Source organism: Symphalangus syndactylus, chromosome 18 (genome assembly GCF_028878055.3).
Source record: "Symphalangus syndactylus isolate Jambi chromosome 18, NHGRI_mSymSyn1-v2.1_pri, whole genome shotgun sequence".
Lineage (NCBI taxonomy): Eukaryota > Metazoa > Chordata > Mammalia > Primates > Hylobatidae > Symphalangus > Symphalangus syndactylus.
In genome coordinates, this window is record NC_072440.2 from 66,390,186 (window position 1) to 66,416,295 (window position 26,110).

General features: G+C 44.6%; 1 protein-coding gene across 1 annotated transcript in view; it reads left to right on the top strand.

Annotated features, from left to right (window-relative positions):
- Window positions 1-26,110, top strand: part of LOC134733568 (uncharacterized) — a 62,023-nt gene that overhangs the window by 32,522 nt on the left and 3,391 nt on the right. The gene's annotated exons all lie outside the window — the stretch shown is intronic.

Sequence of the window (26,110 nt, forward strand, 5' to 3'; positions counted from 1 at the left end):
CAGCACTATGTTGAATAGGAGCGGTGAGAGAGGGCATCCCTGTCTTGTGCCAGTTTTCAGAGGGAATGCTTCCAGTTTTTGCCCATTCAGTATGATATTGGCTGTGGGTTTGTTGTAGATAGCTCTTATTATTTTGAGATACGTCCCATCAATACCTAATTTATTGAGAGTTTTTAGCATGAAGGGTTGTTGAATTTTGTCAAAGGCCTTTTCTGCATCTATTGAGATAATCATGTGGTTTTTGTCTTTGGTTCTGTTTATATGCTGGATTACATTTATTGATTTGCGTATGTTGAACCAGCCTTGCATCCCAGGGATGAAGCCCACTTGATCATGGTGGATAAGCTTTTTGATGTGCTGCTGGATTCGGTTTGCCAGTATTTTATTGAGGATTTTTGCATCAATGTTCATCAAGGATATTGGTCTGAAATTCTCTTTTTTGGTTATGTCTCTGCCAGGTTTTGGTATCAGGACGATGCTGGCTTCGTAAAATGTGTTAGGGAGGATTCCCTCTTTTTCTATCGATTGGAATAGTTTCAGAAGGAATGGTACCAGTTCCTCCTTGTACCTCTGGTAGAATTCAGCTGTGAATCCATCAGGTCCTGGACTCTTTTTGGTTGGTAAGCTATTGATTATTGCCACAATTTCAGAACCTGTTATTGGTCTATTCAGAGATTCCACTTCTTCCTGGTTTAGTCTTGGGAGGGTGTATTTGTCGAGGAATTTATCCATTTCTTCTAGATTTTCTAGTTTATTTGCATAGAGGTGTTTGTAGTATTCTCTGATGGTAGATTGTATTTCTGTGGGATCGGTGGTGATATCCCCTTTTTCGTTTTTTATTGCATCTATTTGATTCTTCTCTCTTTTCTTCTTTATTAGTCTTGCTAGCGGTCCATCAATTTTGTTGATCTTTTCAAAAAACCAGCTCCTGGATTCATTAATTTTTTGAAGGGTTTTTTGTGTCTCTATTTCCTTCAGTTCTGCTCTGATTTTAGTTATTTCTAGCCTTCTGCTAGCTTTTGAATGTGTTTGCTCTTGCTTTTCTAGTTCTTTTAATTGTGATGTTAGGGTGTCAATTTTGGATCTTTCCTGCTTTCTCTTGTGGGCATTTAGTGCTATAAATTTCCCTCTACACACCGCTTTGAACGTGTCCCAGAGATTCTGGTATGTTGTGTCTTTGTTCTCGTTGGTTTCAAAGAACATCTTTATTTCTGCCTTCATTTCATTATGTACCCAATAGTCATTCAGGAGCAGGTTGTTCAGTTTCCATGTAGTTGAGCGGTTTTGACTGAGTTTCTTAATCCTGAGTTCTAGTTTGATTGCACTGTGGTCTGAGAGACAGTTTGTTATAATCTCTGTTCTTTTACATTTGCTGAGAAGAGCTTTACTTCCAACTATGTGGTCAATTTTGGAATAGGTGTGGTGTGGTGCTGAAAAAAATGTATATTCTGTTGATTTGGGGTGGAGAGTTCTGTAGATGTCTATTAGGTCCACTTTACGTAGAGCTGAGTTCAATTCCTGGATATCCTTGTTAACTTTCTGTCTCGTTGATCTGTCTAATGTTGACAGTGGGGTGTTAAAATCTCCCATTATTATTGTGTGGGAGTTTAAGTCCCTTTGTAGGTCACTGAGGACTTGCTTTATGAATCTGGGTGCTCCTGTGTTGGGTGCATATATATTTAGGATAGTTAGCTCTTCTTGTTGAATTGATCCCTTTACCATTATGTAATGGCCTTCTTTGTCTCTTTTGATCTTTGTTGGTTTAAAGTCTATTTTATCAGAGACTAGGATTGCGACCCCTGCCTTTTTTTGTTTTCCAGTTGCTTGATAGATCTTCCTCCATCCCTTTATTTTGAGTCTATGTGTGTCTCTGCACGTGAGATGGGTTTCCTGAATACAGCACACTGATGGGTCCTGACTCCTTATCCAGTTTGCCAGTCTGTGTCTTTTGATTGGAGCATTTAGCCCATTTACATTTAACGTGAATATTGTTATGTGTGAATCTGATCCTGTCATTATGATGTTAGTTGGTTATTTTGCTCGTTAGTTGCTATAGTTTCTTCCTAGCCTCGATGGTCTTTACAATTTGGCATGTTTTTGCAGGGGCTGGTACCGGTTGTTCCTTTCCATGTTTAGTGCTTCCTTCAGGAGCTCTTTTAGGGCAGGCCTGGTGGTGACAAAATCACTCAGCGTTTGCTTGTCTGTAAAGTATTTTATTTCTCCTTCACTTATGAAGCTTAGTTTGGCGGGATAGGAAATTCTGGGTTGAAAATTCTTTTCTTTAAGAATGTTGAATATCGGCCCCCACTCTCTTCTGGCTTGTAGAGTTTCTGCTGAGAGATCAGCTGTTAGTCTGATGGGCTTCCCTTTGTGGGTAACCCGACCTTTCTCTCTGGCTGCCCTTAACATTTTTTCCTTCATTTCCACTTTGGTGAATCTGACAATTATGTGTCTTGGAGTTGCCCTTCTCGAGGAGTATCTTTGTGGCGTTCTCTGTATTTCCTGAATCTGAATGCTGGCCTGCCTTGCTAGATTGGGGAAGTTCTCCTGGATAATATCTTGCAGAGTGTTTTCCAACTTGGTTCCATTCTCCCCATCATTTTCAGGTACACCAATCAGACGTAGGTTTGGTCTTTTCACATAGTCCCAAATTTCTTGGAGGCTTTGTTCATTTCTTTTTATTCTTTTTTCTCTAAACTTCCCTTCTCTCTTCATTTCATTCATTTCATCTTCTATCAGCGATACCCTTTCTTCCAGTTGATCGCATCTGCTACTGAGGCTTCTGCATTCTTCGCGTAGTTCTCGAAACTTGGCTTTCAGCTCCATCGTCTCCTTTAAGCCCTTCTCTCCATTGGTTATTCTAGTTATCCATTCTTCTAATTTTTTTTCAAAGTTTTTAACTTCTTTGCTATTGTTTTGAATTTCCTCTCGTAGCTCAGAGTAGTTTGATCGTCTGAAGCCTTCTTCTCTCAACTCATCAAAGTCATCCTCCATCCAGCTTTGTTCCGTTGCTGGTGAGGAACTGCGTTCCTTTGGAGGAGGAGAGGTGCTCTGTTTTTTAGAGTTTCCAGTTTTTTTGGTCTGTTTTTTCCCCATCTTTGTGGTTTTGTCTACTTTTTGTCTTCGATGATGGTGATGTACAGATGGGTTTTTGGTGTGGATGTCCTTTCTGTTTGTTAATTTTCCTTCTACCAGACAAGACCCTCAGCTGCAGGTCTGTTGGAGTTTACTAGAGGTCCACTCCAGACCCTGTTTGGCTGGGTGTCAGCACCGGTGGCTGCAGAACAGCGGATTTTCGTGAGACCACAAATTCAGCTGTCTGATAGTTCCTCTGAAAGTTTTGTCTCAGAGGAGTACCCGGTTGAATGAGGTGTCAGTCTGTCCCACTGGGGGGGTGCCTCCCAGTTAGGCTGCTCAGGGGTGAGGGACCCACTTTAGGAGGCAGTCTGTCCGTTCTCAGATCTCCAGCTGCGTGCTGGGAGAACCACTACTCTCTTCAAAGCTGTCAGTCAGACAGGGACATTTAAGGCTGTGGAGGTTCTCGCTGAGTTTTTGGTTGTCTGTGCCCTGCCCCCAGAGGTGGAGCCTACAGAGGCAGGCGGGCCTCCTTGAGCTGTGGTGGGCTCCACCCAGTTCGAGCTTCCTGGCTGCTTTGTTTACCTAAGCAAACCTGGGCAATGGCGGGCGCCCCTCCCCCAGCCTCGTTGCCGCCTTGCAGCGTGATCTCAGACTGCTGTGCTAGCAATCAGTGAGACTCCGTGGGCATAGGACCCTCCGAGCCAGGTGCGGGACACAATCTCCTAGTGTGCCGTTTTCCAGGCCCGTTGGAAAAGCGCAGTATTAGGACGGGAGTGACCCGATATTCCAGGTGCCGTCTGTTTCCCCTTTCTTTGACTAGGAAAGGGAACTCCCTGACCCCTTGCGCTTCCCGAGTGAGGCAATGCCTCGCCCTGCTTCGGCTCGCGCACAGTGCGCTTCACCGACTGTCCTGCACCCACTGTTAGGCACTCCCTAGTAAGACGAAACCGGTACCTCAAGCAGAAATGCAGAAATCACCCGTCTTCTGTGTCGCTGGGGCTGGGAGCTGGAGACCGGAGCTGTTCCTATTCGGCCATCTTGGCTCCACCCATAACATCAGATATTGTAAGATGTATTTCTTTCTCTGGAAGAGAAATGCTTTTTGTTTTTCCTGCGGCTTCTAGAATATCAAGTGAATATCATTTTTGACTGCCATCATGAATCAGGCCTCAGTTGGTCATGGACACTAGTGACCGGTCACTGGAGGTTATGACCAACTGAGGCCGGATTGACGACGGCAGTCAAAGGACGGCATCACTTACAAACCCTCTGGTGTGAGTGTATTGCTCAGTTGCAACCTTTTCTCCTTGAAAAATAATTTTGTATTTGCCAGCCAACATGGACACTTGCTGAATATTCCAAGAAAGCCCACTGCATTTCCACAAGCATCCTCTATGCTTTATTTGGGGGCCAGTGACTGGATCACTGTTTGACATCTGGTTTTTCATTTCACCAAGTGAATAAAAGGCCTTTGTCAACAGAGCCCAGCATGATCTGTTCCTCATGGTGTTTCTTTTTCTTTTCTCTTATTGCAGGAAACATTTAAGGCCGAGCATGATCACTGTACGTATTCTTTTTTTTTTTTTAAACAGCTTTATTTAGATGTAGTTGACATGCAAAATAATTCACCCATTTAACGTAGGTGATTCAGTGTTTTTACTATATTCACAGGGTTGTGCAACCATTGTTACAATCTAATCTTAGAACCTCTTTTTTCCCCCTCAAAGAAACCCCACTAGTAGTCCCTCCTCTGTTTTTCCCATCTCCCACACCCCTGGATCTAGGCAGCCACCAATGTACTTCCTGTTTCTATAGTACAGTGCCTTTCTGTATTAACCGATTCTTAGGGCGACTATTTCACATTCATGAGGTTGCCCTAGCTAGAAAGCCAAGGCTCTTTCATTTCTTTCTGCCCTTCCCCTTTGCCTTCCTTCAACACCAAGGAGAATGGTCCAGCAGCAGCTCAGTCCATGCCTGTCAACCGCCCACCTCCACACTCCAGCCCCGGTCCACACCCCCCAGGGCTCCTTGTGGGATTCCTCAGCAGCACCAATGCACTGACTGTCACTCTATGTTCTCCTAGGTCCCGCTGAAGATGTGCAGGCTTCTGCAGATGGCAGTGGGGAGGAGAAGGTAACATCAGATATTGTAAGATGTATTTCTTTCTCTGGAAGAGAAATGCTTTTTGTTTTTCCTGCGGCTTCTAGAATATCAAGTGAATATCATTTTTGACTGCCATCATGAATCAGGCCTCAGTTGGTCATGGACACTAGTGACCGGTCACTGGAGGTTATGACCAACTGAGGCCGGATTGACGACGGCAGTCAAAGGACGGCATCACTTACAAACCCTCTGGTGTGAGTGTATTGCTCAGTTGCAACCTTTTCTCCTTGAAAAATAATTTTGTATTTGCCAGCCAACATGGACACTTGCTGAATGTTCCAAGAAAACCCACTGCATTTCCACAAGCATCCTCTATGCTTTATTTGGGGGCCAGTGACTGGATCACTGTTTGACATCTGGTTTTTCATTTCACCAAGTGAATAAAAGGCCTTTGTCAACAGAGCCCAGCATGATCTGTTCCTCATGGTGTTTCTTTTTCTTTTCTCTTATTGCAGGAAACATTTAAGGCCGAGCATGATCACTGTACGTATTCTTTTTTTTTTTTTAAACAGCTTTATTTAGGTGTAGTTGACATGCAAAATAATTCACCCATTTAACGTAGGTGATTCAGTGTTTTTACTATATTCACAGGGTTGTGCAACCATTGTTATAATCTAATCTTAGAACCTCTTTTTTCCCCCTCAAAGAAACCCCACTAGTAGTCACTCCTCTGTTTTTCCCATCGCCCACACCCCTGGATCTAGGCAGCCACCAATGTACTTCCTGTTTCTATAGTACAGTGCCTTTCTGTATTAACCGGTTCTTAGGGCGACTATTTCACATTCATGAGGTTGCCCTAGCTAGAAAGCCAAGGCTCTTTCATTTCTTTCTGCCCTTCCCCTTTGCCTTCCTTCAACACCAAGGAGAATGGTCCAGCAGCAGCTCAGTCCATGCCTGTCAACCGCCCACCTCCACACTCCAGCCCCGGTCCACACCCCCCAGGGCTCCTTGTGGGATTCCTCAGCAGCACCAATGCACTGACTGTCACTCTATGTTCTCCTAGGTCCCGCTGAAGATGTGCAGGCTTCTGCAGACGGCAGTGGGGAGGAGAAGGTAACATCAGATATTGTAAGATGTATTTCCTTCTCTGGAAGAGAAATGCTTTTTGTTTTTCCTGCGGCTTCTAGAATATCAAGTGAATATCATTTTTGACTGCCATCATGAATCAGGCCTCAGTTGGTCATGGACACTAGTGACCGGTCACTGGAGGTTATGACCAACTGAGGCCGGATTGACGACGGCAGTCAAAGGACGGCATCACTTACAAACCCTCTGGTGTGAGTGTATTGCTCAGTTGCAACCTTTTCTCCTTGAAAAATAATTTTGTATTTGCCAGCCAACATGGACACTTGCTGAATGTTCCAAGAAAACCCACTGCATTTCCACAAGCATCCTCTATGCTTTATTTGGGGGCCAGTGACTGGATCACTGTTTGACATCTGGTTTTTCATTTCACCAAGTGAATAAAAGGCCTTTGTCAACAGAGCCCAGCATGATCTGTTCCTCATGGTGTTTCTTTTTCTTTTCTCTTATTGCAGGAAACATTTAAGGCCGAGCATGATCACTGTACGTATTCTTTTTTTTTTTTTAAACAGCTTTATTTAGATGTAGTTGACATGCAAAATAATTCACCCATTTAACGTAGGTGATTCAGTGTTTTTACTATATTCACAGGGTTGTGCAACCATTGTTATAATCTAATCTTAGAACCTCTTTTTTCCCCCTCAAAGAAACCCCACTAGTAGTCACTCCTCTGTTTTTCCCATCGCCCACACCCCTGGATCTAGGCAGCCACCAATGTACTTCCTGTTTCTATAGTACAGTGCCTTTCTGTATTAACCGGTTCTTAGGGCGACTATTTCACATTCATGAGGTTGCCCTAGCTAGAAAGCCAAGGCTCTTTCATTTCTTTCTGCCCTTCCCCTTTGCCTTCCTTCAACACCAAGGAGAATGGTCCAGCAGCAGCTCAGTCCATGCCTGTCAACCGCCCACCTCCACACTCCAGCCCCGGTCCACACCCCCCAGGGCTCCTTGTGGGATTCCTCAGCAGCACCAATGCACTGACTGTCACTCTATGTTCTCCTAGGTCCCGCTGAAGATGTGCAGGCTTCTGCAGACGGCAGTGGGGAGGAGAAGGTAACATCAGATATTGTAAGATGTATTTCCTTCTCTGGAAGAGAAATGCTTTTTGTTTTTCCTGAGGCTTCTAGAATATCAAGTGAATATAATTTTTGACTGCCATCATGAATCAGGCCTCAGTTGGTCATGGACACTAGTGACCGGTCACTGGAGGTTATGACCAACTGAGGCCGGATTGACAACGGCAGTCAAAGGACGGCATCACTTACAAACCCTCTGGTGTGAGTGTATTGCTCAGTTGCAACCTTTTCTCCTTGAAAAATAATTTTGTATTTGCCAGCCAACATGGACACTTGCTGAATGTTCCAAGAAAACCCACTGCATTTCCACAAGCATCCTCTATGCTTTATTTGGGGGTCAGTGACTGGATCACTGTTTGACATCTGGTTTTTCATTTCACCAAGTGAATAAAAGGGCTTTGTCAACAGAGCCCAGCATGATCTGTTCCTCATGGTGTTTCTTTTTCTTTTCTCTTATTGCAGGAAACATTTAAGGCCGAGCATGATCACTGTACGTATTCTTTTTTTTTTTTTAAACAGCTTTATTTAGATGTAGTTGACATGCAAAATAATTCACCCATTTAACGTAGGTGATTCAGTGTTTTTACTATATTCACAGGGTTGTGCAACCATTGTTACAATCTAATCTTAGAACCTCTTTTTTCCCCCTCAAAGAAACCCCACTAGTAGTCACTCCTCTGTTTTTCCCATCGCCCACACCCCTGGATCTAGGCAGCCACCAATGTACTTCCTGTTTCTACAGTACAGTGCCTTTCTGTATTAACCGGTTCTTAGGGCGACTATTTCACATTCATGAGGTTGCCCTAGCTAGAAAGCCAAGGCTCTTTCATTTCTTTCTGCCCTTCCCCTTTGCCTTCCTTCAACACCAAGGAGAATGGTCCAGCAGCAGCTCAGTCCATGCCTGTCAACCGCCCACCTCCACACTCCAGCCCCGGTCCACACCCCCCAGGGCTCCTTGTGGGATTCCTCAGCAGCACCAATGCACTGACTGTCACTCTATGTTCTCCTAGGTCCCGCTGAAGATGTGCAGGCTTCTGCAGACGGCAGTGGGGAGGAGAAGGTAACATCAGATATTGTAAGATGTATTTCTTTCTCTGGAAGAGAAATGCTTTTTGTTTTTCCTGCGGCTTCTAGAATATCAAGTGAATATCATTTTTGACTGCCATCATGAATCAGGCCTCAGTTGGTCATGGACACTAGTGACCGGTCACTGGAGGTTATGACCAACTGAGGCCGGATTGACGACGGCAGTCAAAGGACGGCATCACTTACAAACCCTCTGGTGTGAGTGTATTGCTCAGTTGCAACCTTTTCTCCTTGAAAAATAATTTTGTATTTGCCAGCCAACATGGACACTTGCTGAATGTTCCAAGAAAACCCACTGCATTTCCACAAGCATCCTCTATGCTTTATTTGGGGGCCAGTGACTGGATCACTGTTTGACATCTGGTTTTTCATTTCACCAAGTGAAGAAAAGGCCTGTGTCAACAGAGCCCAGCATGATCTGTTCCTCATGGTGTTTCTTTTTCTTTTCTCTTATTGCAGGAAACATTTAAGGCCAAGCATGACCACTGTACGTATTCTTTTTTTTTTAAACAGCTTTATTTAGATGTAGTTGACATGCAAAATAATTCACCCATTTAACGTAGGTGATTCAGTGTTTTTACTATATTCACAGGGTTGTGCAACCATTGTTACAATCTAATCTTAGAACCTCTTTTTTCCCCCTCAAAGAAACCCCACTAGTAGTCACTCCTCTGTTTTTCCCATCTCCCACACCCCTGGATCTAGGCAGCCACCAATGTACTTCCTGTTTCTATAGTACAGTGCCTTTCTGTATTAACCGGTTCTTAGGGCGACTATTTCACATTCATGAGGTTGCCCTAGCTAGAAAGCCAAGGCTCTTTCATTTCTTTCTGCCCTTCCCCTTTGCCTTCCTTCAACACCAAGGAGAATGGTCCAGCAGCAGCTCAGTCCATGCCTGTCAACCGCCCACCTCCACACTCCAGCCCCGGTCCACACCCCCCAGGGCTCCTTGTGGGATTCCTCAGCAGCACCAATGCACTGACTGTCACTCTATGTTCTCCTAGGTCCCGCTGAAGATGTGCAGGCTTCTGCAGACGGCAGTGGGGAGGAGAAGGTAACATCAGATATTGTAAGATGTATTTCTTTCTCTGGAAGAGAAATGCTTTTTGTTTTTCCTGCGGCTTCTAGAATATCAAGTGAATATAATTTTTGACTGCCATCATGAATCAGGCCTCAGTTGGTCATGGACACTAGTGACCGGTCACTGGAGGTTATGACCAACTGAGGCCGGATTGACGACGGCAGTCAAAGGACGGCATCACTTACAAACCCTCTGGTGTGAGTGTATTGCTCAGTTGCAACCTTTTCTCCTTGAAAAATAATTTTGTATTTGCCAGCCAACATGGACACTTGCTGAATGTTCCAAGAAAACCCACTGCATTTCCACAAGCATCCTCTATGCTTTATTTGGGGGTCAGTGACTGGATCACTGTTTGACATCTGGTTTTTCATTTCACCAAGTGAATAAAAGGCCTTTGTCAACAGAGCCCAGCATGATCTGTTCCTCATGGTGTTTCTTTTTCTTTTCTCTTATTGCAGGAAACATTTAAGGCCGAGCATGATCACTGTACGTATTCTTTTTTTTTTTTTAAACAGCTTTATTTAGATGTAGTTGACATGCAAAATAATTCACCCATTTAACGTAGGTGATTCAGTGTTTTTACTATATTCACAGGGTTGTGCAACCATTGTTATAATCTAATCTTAGAACCTCTTTTTTCCCCCTCAAAGAAACCCCACTAGTAGTCACTCCTCTGTTTTTCCCATCTCCCACACCCCTGGATCTAGGCAGCCACCAATGTACTTCCTGTTTCTATAGTACAGTGCCTTTCTGTATTAACCGGTTCTTAGGGCGACTATTTCACATTCATGAGGTTGCCCTAGCTAGAAAGCCAAGGCTCTTTCATTTCTTTCTGCCCTTCCCCTTTGCCTTCCTTCAACACCAAGGAGAATGGTCCAGCAGCAGCTCAGTCCATGCCTGTCAACCGCCCACCTCCACACTCCAGCCCCGGTCCACACCCCCCAGGGCTCCTTGTGGGATTCCTCAGCAGCACCAATGCACTGACTGTCACTCTATGTTCTCCTAGGTCCCGCTGAAGATGTGCAGGCTTCTGCAGATGGCAGTGGGGAGGAGAAGGTAACATCAGATATTGTAAGATGTATTTCTTTCTCTGGAAGAGAAATGCTTTTTGTTTTTCCTGCGGCTTCTAGAATATCAAGTGAATATCATTTTTGACTGCCATCATGAATGAGGCCTCAGTTGGTCATGGACACTAGTGACCGGTCACTGGAGGTTATGACCAACTGAGGCCGGATTGACGACGGCAGTCAAAGGACGGCATCACTTACAAACCCTCTGGTGTGAGTGTATTGCTCAGTTGCAACCTTTTCTCCTTGAAAAATAATTTTGTATTTGCCAGCCAACATGGACACTTGCTGAATGTTCCAAGAAAACCCACTGCATTTCCACAAGCATCCTCTATGCTTTATTTGGGGGCCAGTGACTGGATCACTGTTTGACATCTGGTTTTTCATTTCACCAAGTGAATAAAAGGGCTTTGTCAACAGAGCCCAGCATGATCTGTTCCTCATGGTGTTTCTTTTTCTTTTCTCTTATTGCAGGAAACATTTAAGGCCGAGCATGATCACTGTACGTATTCTTTTTTTTTTTTTAAACAGCTTTATTTAGATGTAGTTGACATGCAAAATAATTCACCCATTTAACGTAGGTGATTCAGTGTTTTTACTATATTCACAGGGTTGTGCAACCATTGTTATAATCTAATCTTAGAACCTCTTTTTTCCCCCTCAAAGAAACCCCACTAGTAGTCACTCCTCTGTTTTTCCCATCGCCCACACCCCTGGATCTAGGCAGCCACCAATGTACTTCCTGTTTCTATAGTACAGTGCCTTTCTGTATTAACCGGTTCTTAGGGCGACTATTTCACATTCATGAGGTTGCCCTAGCTAGAAAGCCAAGGCTCTTTCATTTCTTTCTGCCCTTCCCCTTTGCCTTCCTTCAACACCAAGGAGAATGGTCCAGCAGCAGCTCAGTCCATGCCTGTCAACCGCCCACCTCCACACTCCAGCCCCGGTCCACACCCCCCAGGGCTCCTTGTGGGATTCCTCAGCAGCACCAATGCACTGACTGTCACTCTATGTTCTCCTAGGTCCCGCTGAAGATGTGCAGGCTTCTGCAGACGGCAGTGGGGAGGAGAAGGTAACATCAGATATTGTAAGATGTATTTCCTTCTCTGGAAGAGAAATGCTTTTTGTTTTTCCTGAGGCTTCTGGAATATCAAGTGAATATAATTTTTGACTGCCATCATGAATCAGGCCTCAGTTGGTCATGGACACTAGTGACCGGTCACTGGAGGTTATGACCAACTGAGGCCGGATTGACGACGGCAGTCAAAGGACGGCATCACTTACAAACCCTCTGGTGTGAGTGTATTGCTCAGTTGCAACCTTTTCTCCTTGAAAAATAATTTTGTATTTGCCAGCCAACATGGACACTTGCTGAATGTTCCAAGAAAACCCACTGCATTTCCACAAGCATCCTCTATGCTTTATTTGGGGGTCAGTGACTGGATCACTGTTTGACATCTGGTTTTTCATTTCACCAAGTGAATAAAAGGGCTTTGTCAACAGAGCCCAGCATGATCTGTTCCTCATGGTGTTTCTTTTTCTTTTCTCTTATTGCAGGAAACATTTAAGGCCGAGCATGATCACTGTACGTATTCTTTTTTTTTTTTTAAACAGCTTTATTTAGATGTAGTTGACATGCAAAATAATTCACCCATTTAACGTAGGTGATTCAGTGTTTTTACTATATTCACAGGGTTGTGCAACCATTGTTACAATCTAATCTTAGAACCTCTTTTTTCCCCCTCAAAGAAACCCCACTAGTAGTCACTCCTCTGTTTTTCCCATCGCCCACACCCCTGGATCTAGGCAGCCACCAATGTACTTCCTGTTTCTATAGTACAGTGCCTTTCTGTATTAACCGGTTCTTAGGGTGACTATTTCACATTCATGAGGTTGCCCTAGCTAGAAAGCCAAGGCTCTTTCATTTCTTTCTGCCCTTCCCCTTTGCCTTCCTTCAACACCAAGGAGAATGGTCCAGCAGCAGCTCAGTCCATGCCTGTCAACCGCCCACCTCCATACTCCAGCCCCGGTCCACACCCCCCAGGGCTCCTTGTGGGATTCCTCAGCAGCACCAATGCACTGACTGTCACTCTATGTTCTCCTAGGTCCCGCTGAATATGTGCAGGCTTCTGCAGACGGCAGTGGGGAGGAGAAGGTAACATCAGATATTGTAAGATGTATTTCTTTCTCTGGAAGAGAAATGCTTTTTGTTTTTCCTGAGGCTTCTAGAATATCAAGTGAATATCATTTTTGACTGCCATCATGAATCAGGCCTCAGTTGGTCATGGACACTAGTGACCGGTCACTGGAGGTTATGACCAACTGAGGCCGGATTGACGACGGCAGTCAAAGGACGGCATCACTTACAAACCCTCTGGTGTGAGTGTATTGCTCAGTTGCAACCTTTTCTCCTTGAAAAATAATTTTGTATTTGCCAGCCAACATGGACACTTGCTGAATGTTCCAAGAAAACCCACTGCATTTCCACAAGCATCCTCTATGCTTTATTTGGGGGTCAGTGACTGGATCACTGTTTGACATCTGGTTTTTCATTTCACCAAGTGAATAAAAGGCCTTTGTCAACAGAGCCCAGCATGATCTGTTCCTCATGGTGTTTCTTTTTCTTTTCTCTTCTTGCAGGAAACATTTAAGGCCGAGCATGATCACTGTACGTATTCTTTTTTTTTTTTTAAACAGCTTTATTTAGATGTAGTTGACATGCAAAATAATTCACCCATTTAACGTAGGTGATTCAGTGTTTTTACTATATTCACAGGGTTGTGCAACCATTGTTACAATCTAATCTTAGAACCTCTTTTTTCCCCCTCAAAGAAACCCCACTAGTAGTCACTCCTCTGTTTTTCCCATCGCCCACACCCCTGGATCTAGGCAGCCACCAATGTACTTCCTGTTTCTATAGTACAGTGCCTTTCTGTATTAACCGGTTCTTAGGGTGACTATTTCACATTCATGAGGTTGCCCTAGCTAGAAAGCCAAGGCTCTTTCATTTCTTTCTGCCCTTCCCCTTTGCCTTCCTTCAACACCAAGGAGAATGGTCCAGCAGCAGCTCAGTCCATGCCTGTCAACCGCCCACCTCCATACTCCAGCCCCGGTCCACACCCCCCAGGGCTCCTTGTGGGATTCCTCAGCAGCACCAATGCACTGACTGTCACTCTATGTTCTCCTAGGTCCCGCTGAATATGTGCAGGCTTCTGCAGACGGCAGTGGGGAGGAGAAGGTAACATCAGATATTGTAAGATGTATTTCTTTCTCTGGAAGAGAAATGCTTTTTGTTTTTCCTGCGGCTTCTAGAATATCAAGTGAATATCATTTTTGACTGCCATCATGAATCAGGCCTCAGTTGGTCATGGACACTAGTGACCGGTCACTGGAGGTTATGACCAACTGAGGCCGGATTGACGACGGCAGTCAAAGGACGGCATCACTTACAAACCCTCTGGTGTGAGTGTATTGCTCAGTTGCAACCTTTTCTCCTTGAAAAATAATTTTGTATTTGCCAGCCAACATGGACACTTGCTGAATGTTCCAAGAAAACCCACTGCATTTCCACAAGCATCCTCTATGCTTTATTTGGGGGCCAGTGACTGGATCACTGTTTGACATCTGGTTTTTCATTTCACCAAGTGAATAAAAGGCCTTTGTCAACAGAGCCCAGCATGATCTGTTCCTCATGGTGTTTCTTTTTCTTTTCTCTTATTGCAGGAAACATTTAAGGCCGAGCATGATCACTGTACGTATTCTTTTTTTTTTTTTTAAACAGCTTTATTTAGATGTAGTTGACATGCAAAATAATTCACCCATTTAACGTAGGTGATTCAGTGTTTTTACTATATTCACAGGGTTGTGCAACCATTGTTATAATCTAATCTTAGAACCTCTTTTTTCCCCCTCAAAGAAACCCCACTAGTAGTCACTCCTCTGTTTTTCCCATCGCCCACACCCCTGGATCTAGGCAGCCACCAATGTACTTCCTGTTTCTATAGTACAGTGCCTTTCTGTATTAACCGGTTCTTAGGGCGACTATTTCACATTCATGAGGTTGCCCTAGCTAGAAAGCCAAGGCTCTTTCATTTCTTTCTGCCCTTCCCCTTTGCCTTCCTTCAACACCAAGGAGAATGGTCCAGCAGCAGCTCAGTCCATGCCTGTCAACCGCCCACCTCCACACTCCAGCCCCGGTCCACACCCCCCAGGGCTCCTTGTGGGATTCCTCAGCAGCACCAATGCACTGACTGTCACTCTATGTTCTCCTAGGTCCCGCTGAAGATGTGCAGGCTTCTGCAGACGGCAGTGGGGAGGAGAAGGTAACATCAGATATTGTAAGATGTATTTCTTTCTCTGGAAGAGAAATGCTTTTTGTTTTTCCTGCGGCTTCTAGAATATCAAGTGAATATCATTTTTGACTGCCATCATGAATCAGGCCTCAGTTGGTCATGGACACTAGTGACCGGTCACTGGAGGTTATGAGCAACTGAGGCCGGATTGACGACGGCAGTCAAAGGACGGCATCACTTACAAACCCTCTGGTGTGAGTGTATTGCTCAGTTGCAACCTTTTCTCCTTGAAAAATAATTTTGTATTTGCCAGCCAACATGGACACTTGCTGAATGTTCCAAGAAAACCCACTGCGTTTCCACAAGCATCCTCTATGCTTTATTTGGGGGCCAGTGACTGGATCACTGTTTGACATCTGGTTTTTCATTTCACCAAGTGAATAAAAGGCCTTTGTCAACAGAGCCCAGCATGATCTGTTCCTCATGGTGTTTCTTTTTCTTTTCTCTTATTGCAGGAAACATTTAAGGCCGAGCATGATCACTGTACGTATTCTTTTTTTTTTTTTAAACAGCTTTATTTAGATGTAGTTGACATGCAAAATAATTCACCCATTTAACGTAGGTGATTCAGTGTTTTTACTATATTCACAGGGTTGTGCAACCATTGTTATAATCTAATCTTAGAACCTCTTTTTTCCCCCTCAAAGAAACCCCACTAGTAGTCACTCCTCTGTTTTTCCCATCGCCCACACCCCTGGATCTAGGCAGCCACCAATGTACTTCCTGTTTCTATAGTACAGTGCCTTTCTGTATTAACCGGTTCTTAGGGCGACTATTTCACATTCATGAGGTTGCCCTAGCTAGAAAGCCAAGGCTCTTTCATTTCTTTCTGCCCTTCCCCTTTGCCTTCCTTCAACACCAAGGAGAATGGTCCAGCAGCAGCTCAGTCCATGCCTGTCAACCGCCCACCTCCACACTCCAGCCCCGGTCCACACCCCCCAGGGCTCCTTGTGGGATTCCTCAGCAGCACCAATGCACTGACTGTCACTCTATGTTCTCCTAGGTCCCGCTGAAGATGTGCAGGCTTCTGCAGACGGCAGTGGGGAGGAGAAGGTAACATCAGATATTGTAAGATGTATTTCCTTCTCTGGAAGAGAAATGCTTTTTGTTTTTCCTGAGGCTTCTGGAATATCAAGTGAATATAATTTTTGACTGCCATCATGAATCAGGCCTCAGTTGGTCATGGACACTAGTGACCGGTCACTGGAGGTTATGACCAACTGAGGCCGGATTGACGACGGCAGTCAAAGGACGGCATCACTTACAAACCCTCTGGTGTGAGTGTATTGCTCAGTTGCAACCTTTTCTCCTTGAAAAATAATTTTGTATTTGCCAGCCAACATGGACACTTGCTGAATGTTCCAAGAAAACCCACTGCATTTCCACAAGCATCCTCTATGCTTTATTTGGGGGTCAGTGACTGGATCACTGTTTGACATCTGGTTTTTCATTTCACCAAGTGAATAAAAGGGCTTTGTCAACAGAGCCCAGCATGATCTGTTCCTCATGGTGTTTCTTTTTCTTTTCTCTTATTGCAGGAAACATTTAAGGCCGAGCATGATCACTGTACGTATTCTTTTTTTTTTTTTAAACAGCTTTATTTAGATGTAGTTGACATGCAAAATAATTCACCCATTTAACGTAGGTGATTCAGTGTTTTTACTATATTCACAGGGTTGTGCAACCATTGTTACAATCTAATCTTAGAACCTCTTTTTTCCCCCTCAAAGAAACCCCACTAGTAGTCACTCCTCTGTTTTTCCCATCGCCCACACCCCTGGATCTAGGCAGCCACCAATGTACTTCCTGTTTCTATAGTACAGTGCCTTTCTGTATTAACCGGTTCTTAGGGTGACTATTTCACATTCATGAGGTTGCCCTAGCTAGAAAGCCAAGGCTCTTTCATTTCTTTCTGCCCTTCCCCTTTGCCTTCCTTCAACACCAAGGAGAATGGTCCAGCAGCAGCTCAGTCCATGCCTGTCAACCGCCCACCTCCATACTCCAGCCCCGGTCCACACCCCCCAGGGCTCCTTGTGGGATTCCTCAGCAGCACCAATGCACTGACTGTCACTCTATGTTCTCCTAGGTCCCGCTGAATATGTGCAGGCTTCTGCAGACGGCAGTGGGGAGGAGAAGGTAACATCAGATATTGTAAGATGTATTTCTTTCTCTGGAAGAGAAATGCTTTTTGTTTTTCCTGAGGCTTCTAGAATATCAAGTGAATATCATTTTTGACTGCCATCATGAATCAGGCCTCAGTTGGTCATGGACACTAGTGACCGGTCACTGGAGGTTATGACCAACTGAGGCCGGATTGACGACGGCAGTCAAAGGACGGCATCACTTACAAACCCTCTGGTGTGAGTGTATTGCTCAGTTGCAACCTTTTCTCCTTGAAAAATAATTTTGTATTTGCCAGCCAACATGGACACTTGCTGAATGTTCCAAGAAAACCCACTGCATTTCCACAAGCATCCTCTATGCTTTATTTGGGGGTCAGTGACTGGATCACTGTTTGACATCTGGTTTTTCATTTCACCAAGTGAATAAAAGGCCTTTGTCAACAGAGCCCAGCATGATCTGTTCCTCATGGTGTTTCTTTTTCTTTTCTCTTCTTGCAGGAAACATTTAAGGCCGAGCATGATCACTGTACGTATTCTTTTTTTTTTTTTAAACAGCTTTATTTAGATGTAGTTGACATGCAAAATAATTCACCCATTTAACGTAGGTGATTCAGTGTTTTTACTATATTCACAGGGTTGTGCAACCATTGTTACAATCTAATCTTAGAACCTCTTTTTTCCCCCTCAAAGAAACCCCACTAGTAGTCACTCCTGTGTTTTTCCCATCTCCCACACCCCTGGATCTAGGCAGCCACCAATGTACTTCCTGTTTCTATAGTACAGTGCCTTTCTGTATTAACCGGTTCTTAGGGCGACTATTTCACATTCATGAGGTTGCCCTAGCTAGAAAGCCAAGGCTCTTTCATTTCTTTCTGCCCTTCCCCTTTGCCTTCCTGCAACACCAAGGAGAATGGTCCAGCAGCAGCTCAGTCCATGCCTGTCAACCGCCCACCTCCACACTCCAGCCCCGGTCCACACCCCCCAGGGCTCCTTGTGGGATTCCTCAGCAGCACCAATGCACTGACTGTCACTCTATGTTCTCCTAGGTCCCGCTGAAGATGTGCAGGCTTCTGCAGACGGCAGTGGGGAGGAGAAGGTAACATCAGATATTGTAAGATGTATTTCTTTCTCTGGAAGAGAAATGCTTTTTGTTTTTCCTGCGGCTTCTAGAATATCAAGTGAATATCATTTTTGACTGCCATCATGAATCAGGCCTCAGTTGGTCATGGACACTAGTGACCAGTCACTGGAGGTTATGACCAACTGAGGCCGGATTGACGACGGCAGTCAAAGGACGGCATCACTTACAAACCCTCTGGTGTGAGTGTATTGCTCAGTTGCAAACTTTTCTCCTTGAAAAATAATTTTGTATTTGCCAGCCAACATGGACACTTGCTGAATGTTCCAAGAAAACCCACTGCATTTCCACAAGCATCCTCTATGCTTTATTTGGGGGCCAGTGACTGGATCACTGTTTGACATCTGGTTTTTCATTTCACCAAGTGAATAAAAGGCCTTTGTCAACAGAGCCCAGCATGATCTGTTCCTCATGGTGTTTCTTTTTCTTTTCTCTTATTGCAGGAAACATTTAAGGCCGAGCATGATCACTGTACGTATTCTTTTTTTTTTTTTTAAACAGCTTTATTTAGATGTAGTTGACATGCAAAATAATTCACCCATTTAACGTAGGTGATTCAGTGTTTTTACTATATTCACAGGGTTGTGCAACCATTGTTATAATCTAATCTTAGAACCTCTTTTTTCCCCCTCAAAGAAACCCCACTAGTAGTCACTCCTCTGTTTTTCCCATCGCCCACACCCCTGGATCTAGGCAGCCACCAATGTACTTCCTGTTTCTATAGTACAGTGCCTTTCTGTATTAACCGGTTCTTAGGGCGACTATTTCACATTCATGAGGTTGCCCTAGCTAGAAAGCCAAGGCTCTTTCATTTCTTTCTGCCCTTCCCCTTTGCCTTCCTTCAACACCAAGGAGAATGGTCCAGCAGCAGCTCAGTCCATGCCTGTCAACCGCCCACCTCCACACTCCAGCCCCGGTCCACACCCCCCAGGGCTCCTTGTGGGATTCCTCAGCAGCACCAATGCACTGACTGTCACTCTATGTTCTCCTAGGTCCCGCTGAAGATGTGCAGGCTTCTGCAGACGGCAGTGGGGAGGAGAAGGTAACATCAGATATTGTAAGATGTATTTCTTTCTCTGGAAGAGAAATGCTTTTTGTTTTTCCTGCGGCTTCTAGAATATCAAGTGAATATCATTTTTGACTGCCATCATGAATCAGGCCTCAGTTGGTCATGGACACTAGTGACCGGTCACTGGAGGTTATGAGCAACTGAGGCCGGATTGACGACGGCAGTCAAAGGACGGCATCACTTACAAACCCTCTGGTGTGAGTGTATTGCTCAGTTGCAACCTTTTCTCCTTGAAAAATAATTTTGTATTTGCCAGCCAACATGGACACTTGCTGAATGTTCCAAGAAAACCCACTGCGTTTCCACAAGCATCCTCTATGCTTTATTTGGGGGCCAGTGACTGGATCACTGTTTGACATCTGGTTTTTCATTTCACCAAGTGAATAAAAGGGCTTTGTCAACAGAGCCCAGCATGATCTGTTCCTCATGGTGTTTCTTTTCCTTTTCTCGTATTGCAGGAAACATTTAAGGCCGAGCATGATCACTGTACGTATTCTTTTTTTTTTTTTAAACAGCTTTATTTAGATGTAGTTGACATGCAAAATAATTCACCCATTTAACGTAGGTGATTCAGTGTTTTTACTATATTCACAGGGTTGTGCAACCATTGTTATAATCTAATCTTAGAAACTCTTTTTTCCCCCTCAAAGAAACCCCACTAGTAGTCACTCCTCTGTTTTTCCCATCTCCCACACCCCTGGATCTAGGCAGCCACCAATGTACCTCCTGTTTCTATAGTACAGTGCCTTTCTGTATTAACCGGTTCTTAGGGCGACTATTTCACATTCATGAGGTTGCCCTAGCTAGAAAGCCAAGGCTCTTTCATTTCTTTCTGCCCTTCCCCTTTGCCTTCCTTCAAAACCAAGCAGAATGGTCCAGCAGCAGCTCAGTCCATGCCTGTCAACCGCCCACCTCCACACTCCAGCCCCGGTCCACACCCCCCAGGGCTCCTTGTGGGATTCCTCAGCAGCACCAATGCACTGACTGTCACTCTATGTTCTCCTAGGTCCCGCTGAAGATGTGCAGGCTTCTGCAGACGGCAGTGGGGAGGAGAAGGTAACATCAGATATTGTAAGATGTATTTCCTTCTCTGGAAGAGAAATGCTTTTTGTTTTTCCTGAGGCTTCTAGAATATCAAGTGAATATAATTTTTGACTGCCATCATGAATCAGGCCTCAGTTGGTCATGGACACTAGTGACCGGTCACTGGAGGTTATGACCAACTGAGGCCGGATTGACGACGGCAGTCAAAGGACGGCATCACTTACAAACCCTCTGGTGTGAGTGTATTGCTCAGTTGCAACCTTTTCTCCTTGAAAAATAATTTTGTATTTGCCAGCCAACATGGACACTTGCTGAATGTTCCAAGAAAACCCACTGCATTTCCACAAGCATCCTCTATGCTTTATTTGGGGGTCAGTGACTGGATCACTGTTTGACATCTGGTTTTTCATTTCACCAAGTGAATAAAAGGGCTTTGTCAACAGAGCCCAGCATGATCTGTTCCTCATGGTGTTTCTTTTTCTTTTCTCTTATTGCAGGAAACATTTAAGGCCGAGCATGATCACTGTACGTATTCTTTTTTTTTTTTTAAACAGCTTTATTTAGATGTAGTTGACATGCAAAATAATTCACCCATTTAACGTAGGTGATTCAGTGTTTTTACTATATTCACAGGGTTGTGCAACCATTGTTATAATCTAATCTTAGAACCTCTTTTTTCCCCCTCAAAGAAACCCCACTAGTAGTCACTCCTCTTTTTTTTCCCATCTCCCACACCCCTGGGTCTAGGCAGCCACCAATGTACCTCCTGTTTCTATAGTACAGTGCCTTTCTGTATTAACCGGTTCTTAGGGCGACTATTTCACATTCATGAGGTTGCCCTAGCTAGAAAGCCAAGGCTCTTTCATTTCTTTCTGCCCTTCCCCTTTGCCTTCCTTCAACACCAAGGAGAATGGTCCAACAGCAGCTCAGTCCATGCCTGTCAACCGCCCACCTCCACACTCCAGCCCCGGTCCACACCCCCCAGGGCTCCTTGTGGGATTCCTCAGCAGCACCAATGCACTGACTGTCACTCTATGTTCTCCTAGGTCCCGCTGAAGATGTGCAGGCTTCTGCAGACGGCAGTGGGGAGGAGAAGGTAACATCAGATATTGTAAGATGTATTTCTTTCTCTGGAAGAGAAATGCTTTTTGTTTTTCCTGCGGCTTCTAGAATATCAAGTGAATATAATTTTTGACTGCCATCATGAATCAGGCCTCAGTTGGTCATGGACACTAGTGACCGGTCACTGGAGGTTATGACCAACTGAGGCCGGATTGACGACGGCAGTCAAAGGACGGCATCACTTACAAACCCTCTGGTGTGAGTGTATTGCTCAGTTGCAACCTTTTCTCCTTGAAAAATAATTTTGTATTTGCCAGCCAACATGGACACTTGCTGAATGTTCCAAGAAAACCCACTGCATTTCCACAAGCATCCTCTATGCTTTATTTGGGGGTCAGTGACTGGATCACTGTTTGACATCTGGTTTTTCATTTCACCAAGTGAATAAAAGGCCTTTGTCAACAGAGCCCAGCATGATCTGTTCCTCATGGTGTTTCTTTTTCTTTTCTCTTATTGCAGGAAACATTTAAGGCCGAGCATGATCACTGTACGTATTCTTTTTTTTTTTTTAAACAGCTTTATTTAGATGTAGTTGACATGCAAAATAATTCACCCATTTAACGTAGGTGATTCAGTGTTTTTACTATATTCACAGGGTTGTGCAACCATTGTTATAATCTAATCTTAGAAACTCTTTTTTCCCCCTCAAAGAAACCCCACTAGTAGTCACTCCTCTGTTTTTCCCATCTCCCACACCCCTGGATCTAGGCAGCCACCAATGTACCTCCTGTTTCTATAGTACAGTGCCTTTCTGTATTAACCGGTTCTTAGGGCGACTATTTCACATTCATGAGGTTGCCCTAGCTAGAAAGCCAAGGCTCTTTCATTTCTTTCTGCCCTTCCCCTTTGCCTTCCTTCAAAACCAAGCAGAATGGTCCAGCAGCAGCTCAGTCCATGCCTGTCAACCGCCCACCTCCATACTCCAGCCCCGGTCCACACCCCCCAGGGCTCCTTGTGGGATTCCTCAGCAGCACCAATGCACTGACTGTCACTCTATGTTCTCCTAGGTCCCGCTGAAGATGTGCAGGCATCTGCAGATGGCAGTGGGGAGGAGAAGGTAACATCAGATATTGTAAGATGTATTTCTTTCTCTGGAAGAGAAATGCTTTTTGTTTTTCCTGCGGCTTCTAGAATATCAAGTGAATATCATTTTTGACTGCCATCATGAATCAGGCCTCAGTTGGTCATGGACACTAGTGACCGGTCACTGGAGGTTATGACCAACTGAGGCCGGATTGACGACGGCAGTCAAAGGACGGCATCACTTACAAACCCTCTGGTGTGAGTGTATTGCTCAGTTGCAACCTTTTCTCCTTGAAAAATAATTTTGTATTTGCCAGCCAACATGGACACTTGCTGAATGTTCCAAGAAAACCCACTGCATTTCCACAAGCATCCTCTATGCTTTATTTGGGGGCCAGTGACTGGATCACTGTTTGACATCTGGTTTTTCATTTCACCAAGTGAATAAAAGGCCTTTGTCAACAGAGCCCAGCATGATCTGTTCCTCATGGTGTTTCTTTTTCTTTTCCCTTATTGCAGGAAACATTTAAGGCCGAGCATGATCACTGTACGTATTCTTTTTTTTTTTTTAAACAGCTTTATTTAGATGTAGTTGACATGCAAAATAATTCACCCATTTAACGTAGGTGATTCAGTGTTTTTACTATATTCACAGGGTTGTGCAACCATTGTTATAATCTAATCTTAGAACCTCTTTTTTCCCCCTCAAAGAAACCCCACTAGTAGTCACTCCTCTGTTTTTCCCATCGCCCACACCCCTGGATCTAGGCAGCCACCAATGTACTTCCTGTTTCCATAGTACAGTGCCTTTCTGTATTAACCGGTTCTTAGGGCGACTATTTCACATTCATGAGGTTGCCCTAGCTAGAAAGCCAAGGCTCTTTCATTTCTTTCTGCCCTTCCCCTTTGCCTTCCTTCAACACCAAGGAGAATGGTCCAGCAGCAGCTCAGTCCATGCCTGTCAACCGCCCACCTCCACACTCCAGCCCCGGTCCACACCCCCCAGGGCTCCTTGTGGGATTCCTCAGCAGCACCAATGCACTGACTGTCACTCTATGTTCTCCTAGGTCCCGCTGAAGATGTGCAGGCTTCTGCAGACGGCAGTGGGGAGGAGAAGGTAACATCAGATATTGTAAGATGTATTTCTTTCTCTGGAAGAGAAATGCTTTTTGTTTTTCCTGCGGCTTCTAGAATATCAAGTGAATATCATTTTTGACTGCCATCATGAATCAGGCCTCAGTTGGTCATGGACACTAGTGACCGGTCACTGGAGGTTATGACCAACTGAGGCCGGATTGACGACGGCAGTCAAAGGACGGCATCACTTACAAACCCTCTGGTGTGAGTGTATTGCTCAGTTGCAACCTTTTCTCCTTGAAAAATAATTTTGTATTTGCCAGCCAACATGGACACTTGCTGAATGTTCCAAGAAAACCCACTGCATTTCCACAAGCATCCTCTATGCTTTATTTGGGGGCCAGTGACTGGATCACTGTTTGACATCTGGTTTTTCATTTCACCAAGTGAATAAAAGGCCTTTGTCAACAGAGCCCAGCATGATCTGTTCCTCATGGTGTTTCTTTTCCTTTTCTCTTATTGCAGGAAACATTTAAGGCCGAGCATGATCACTGTACGTATTCTTTTTTTTTTTTTAAACAGCTTTATTTAGATGTAGTTGACATGCAAAATAATTCACCCATTTAACGTAGGTGATTCAGTGTTTTTACTATATTCACAGGGTTGTGCAACCATTGTTACAATCTAATCTTAGAACCTCCTTTTTCCCCCTCAAAGAAACCCCACTAGTAGTCACTCCTCTGTTTTTCCCATCTCCCACACCCCTGGATCTAGGCAGCCACCAATGTACCTCCTGTTTCTATAGTACAGTGCCTTTCTGTATTAACCGGTTCTTACGGCGACTATTTCACATTCATGAGGTTGCCCTAGCTAGAAAGCCAAGGCTCTTTCATTTCTTTCTGCCCTTCCCCTTTGCCTTCCTTCAACACCAAGGAGAATGGTCCAGCAGCAGCTCAGTCCATGCCTGTCAACCGCCCACCTCCACACTCCAGCCCCGGTCCACACCCCCCAGGGCTCCTTGTGGGATTCCTCAGCAGCACCAATGCACTGACTGTCACTCTATGTTCTCCTAGGTCCCGCTGAAGATGTGCAGGCTTCTGCAGACGGCAGTGGGGAGGAGAAGGTAACATCAGATATTGTAAGATGTATTTCTTTCTCTGGAAGAGAAATGCTTTTTGTTTTTCCTGCGGCTTCTAGAATATCAAGTGAATATCATTTTTGACTGCCATCATGAATCAGGCCTCAGTTGGTCATGGACACTAGTGACCGGTCACTGGAGGTTATGACCAACTGAGGCCGGATTGACGACGGCAGTCAAAGGACGGCATCACTTACAAACCCTCTGGTGTGAGTGTATTGCTCAGTTGCAACCTTTTCTCCTTGAAAAATAATTTTGTATTTGCCAGCCAACATGGACACTTGCTGAATATTCCAAGAAAGCCCACTGCATTTCCACAAGCATCCTCTATGCTTTATTTGGGGGCCAGTGACTGGATCACTGTTTGACATCTGGTTTTTCATTTCACCAAGTGAATAAAAGGCCTTTGTCAACAGAGCCCAGCATGATCTGTTCCTCATGGTGTTTCTTTTTCTTTTCTCTTATTGCAGGAAACATTTAAGGCCGAGCATGACCACTGTACGTATTCTTTTTTTTTAAACAGCTTTATTTAGATGTAGTTGACATGCAAAATAATTCACCCATTTAACGTAGGTGATTCAGTGTTTTTACTATATTCACAGGATTGTGCATCCATTGTTACAATCTAATCTTAGAACCTCCTTTTTCCCCCTCAAAGAAACCCCACTAGTAGTCACTCCTCTGTTTTTCCCATCTCCCACACCCCTGGATCTAGGCAGCCACCAATGTACCTCCTGTTTCTATAGTACAGTGCCTTTCTGTATTAACCGGTTCTTAGGGCGACTATTTCACATTCATGAGGTTGCCCTAGCTAGAAAGCCAAGGCTCTTTCATTTCTTTCTGCCCTTCCCCTTTGCCTTCCTTCAACACCAAGGAGAATGGTCCAGCAGCAGCTCAGTCCATGCCTGTCAACCGCCCACCTCCACACTTCAGCCCCGGTCCACACCCCCCAGGGCTCCTTGTCGGATTCCTCAGCAGCACCAATGCACTGACTGTCACTCTATGTTCTCCTAGGTCCCGCTGAAGATGTGCAGGCGTCTGCAGACGGCAGTGGGGAGGAGAAGGTAACATCAGATATTGTAAGATGTATTTCTTTCTCTGGAAGAGAAATGCTTTTTGTTTTTCCTGCGGCTTCTAGAATATCAAGTGAATATCATTTTTGACTGCCATCATGAATCAGGCCTCAGTTGGTCATGGACACTAGTGACCGGTCACTGGAAGTTATGACCAACTGAGGCCGGATTGACGACGGCAGTCAAAGGACGGCATCACTTACAAACCCTCTGGTGTGAGTGTATTGCTCAGTTGCAACCTTTTCTCCTTGAAAAATAATTTTGTATTTGCCAGCCAACATGGACACTTGCTGAATATTCCAAGAAAACCCACTGCA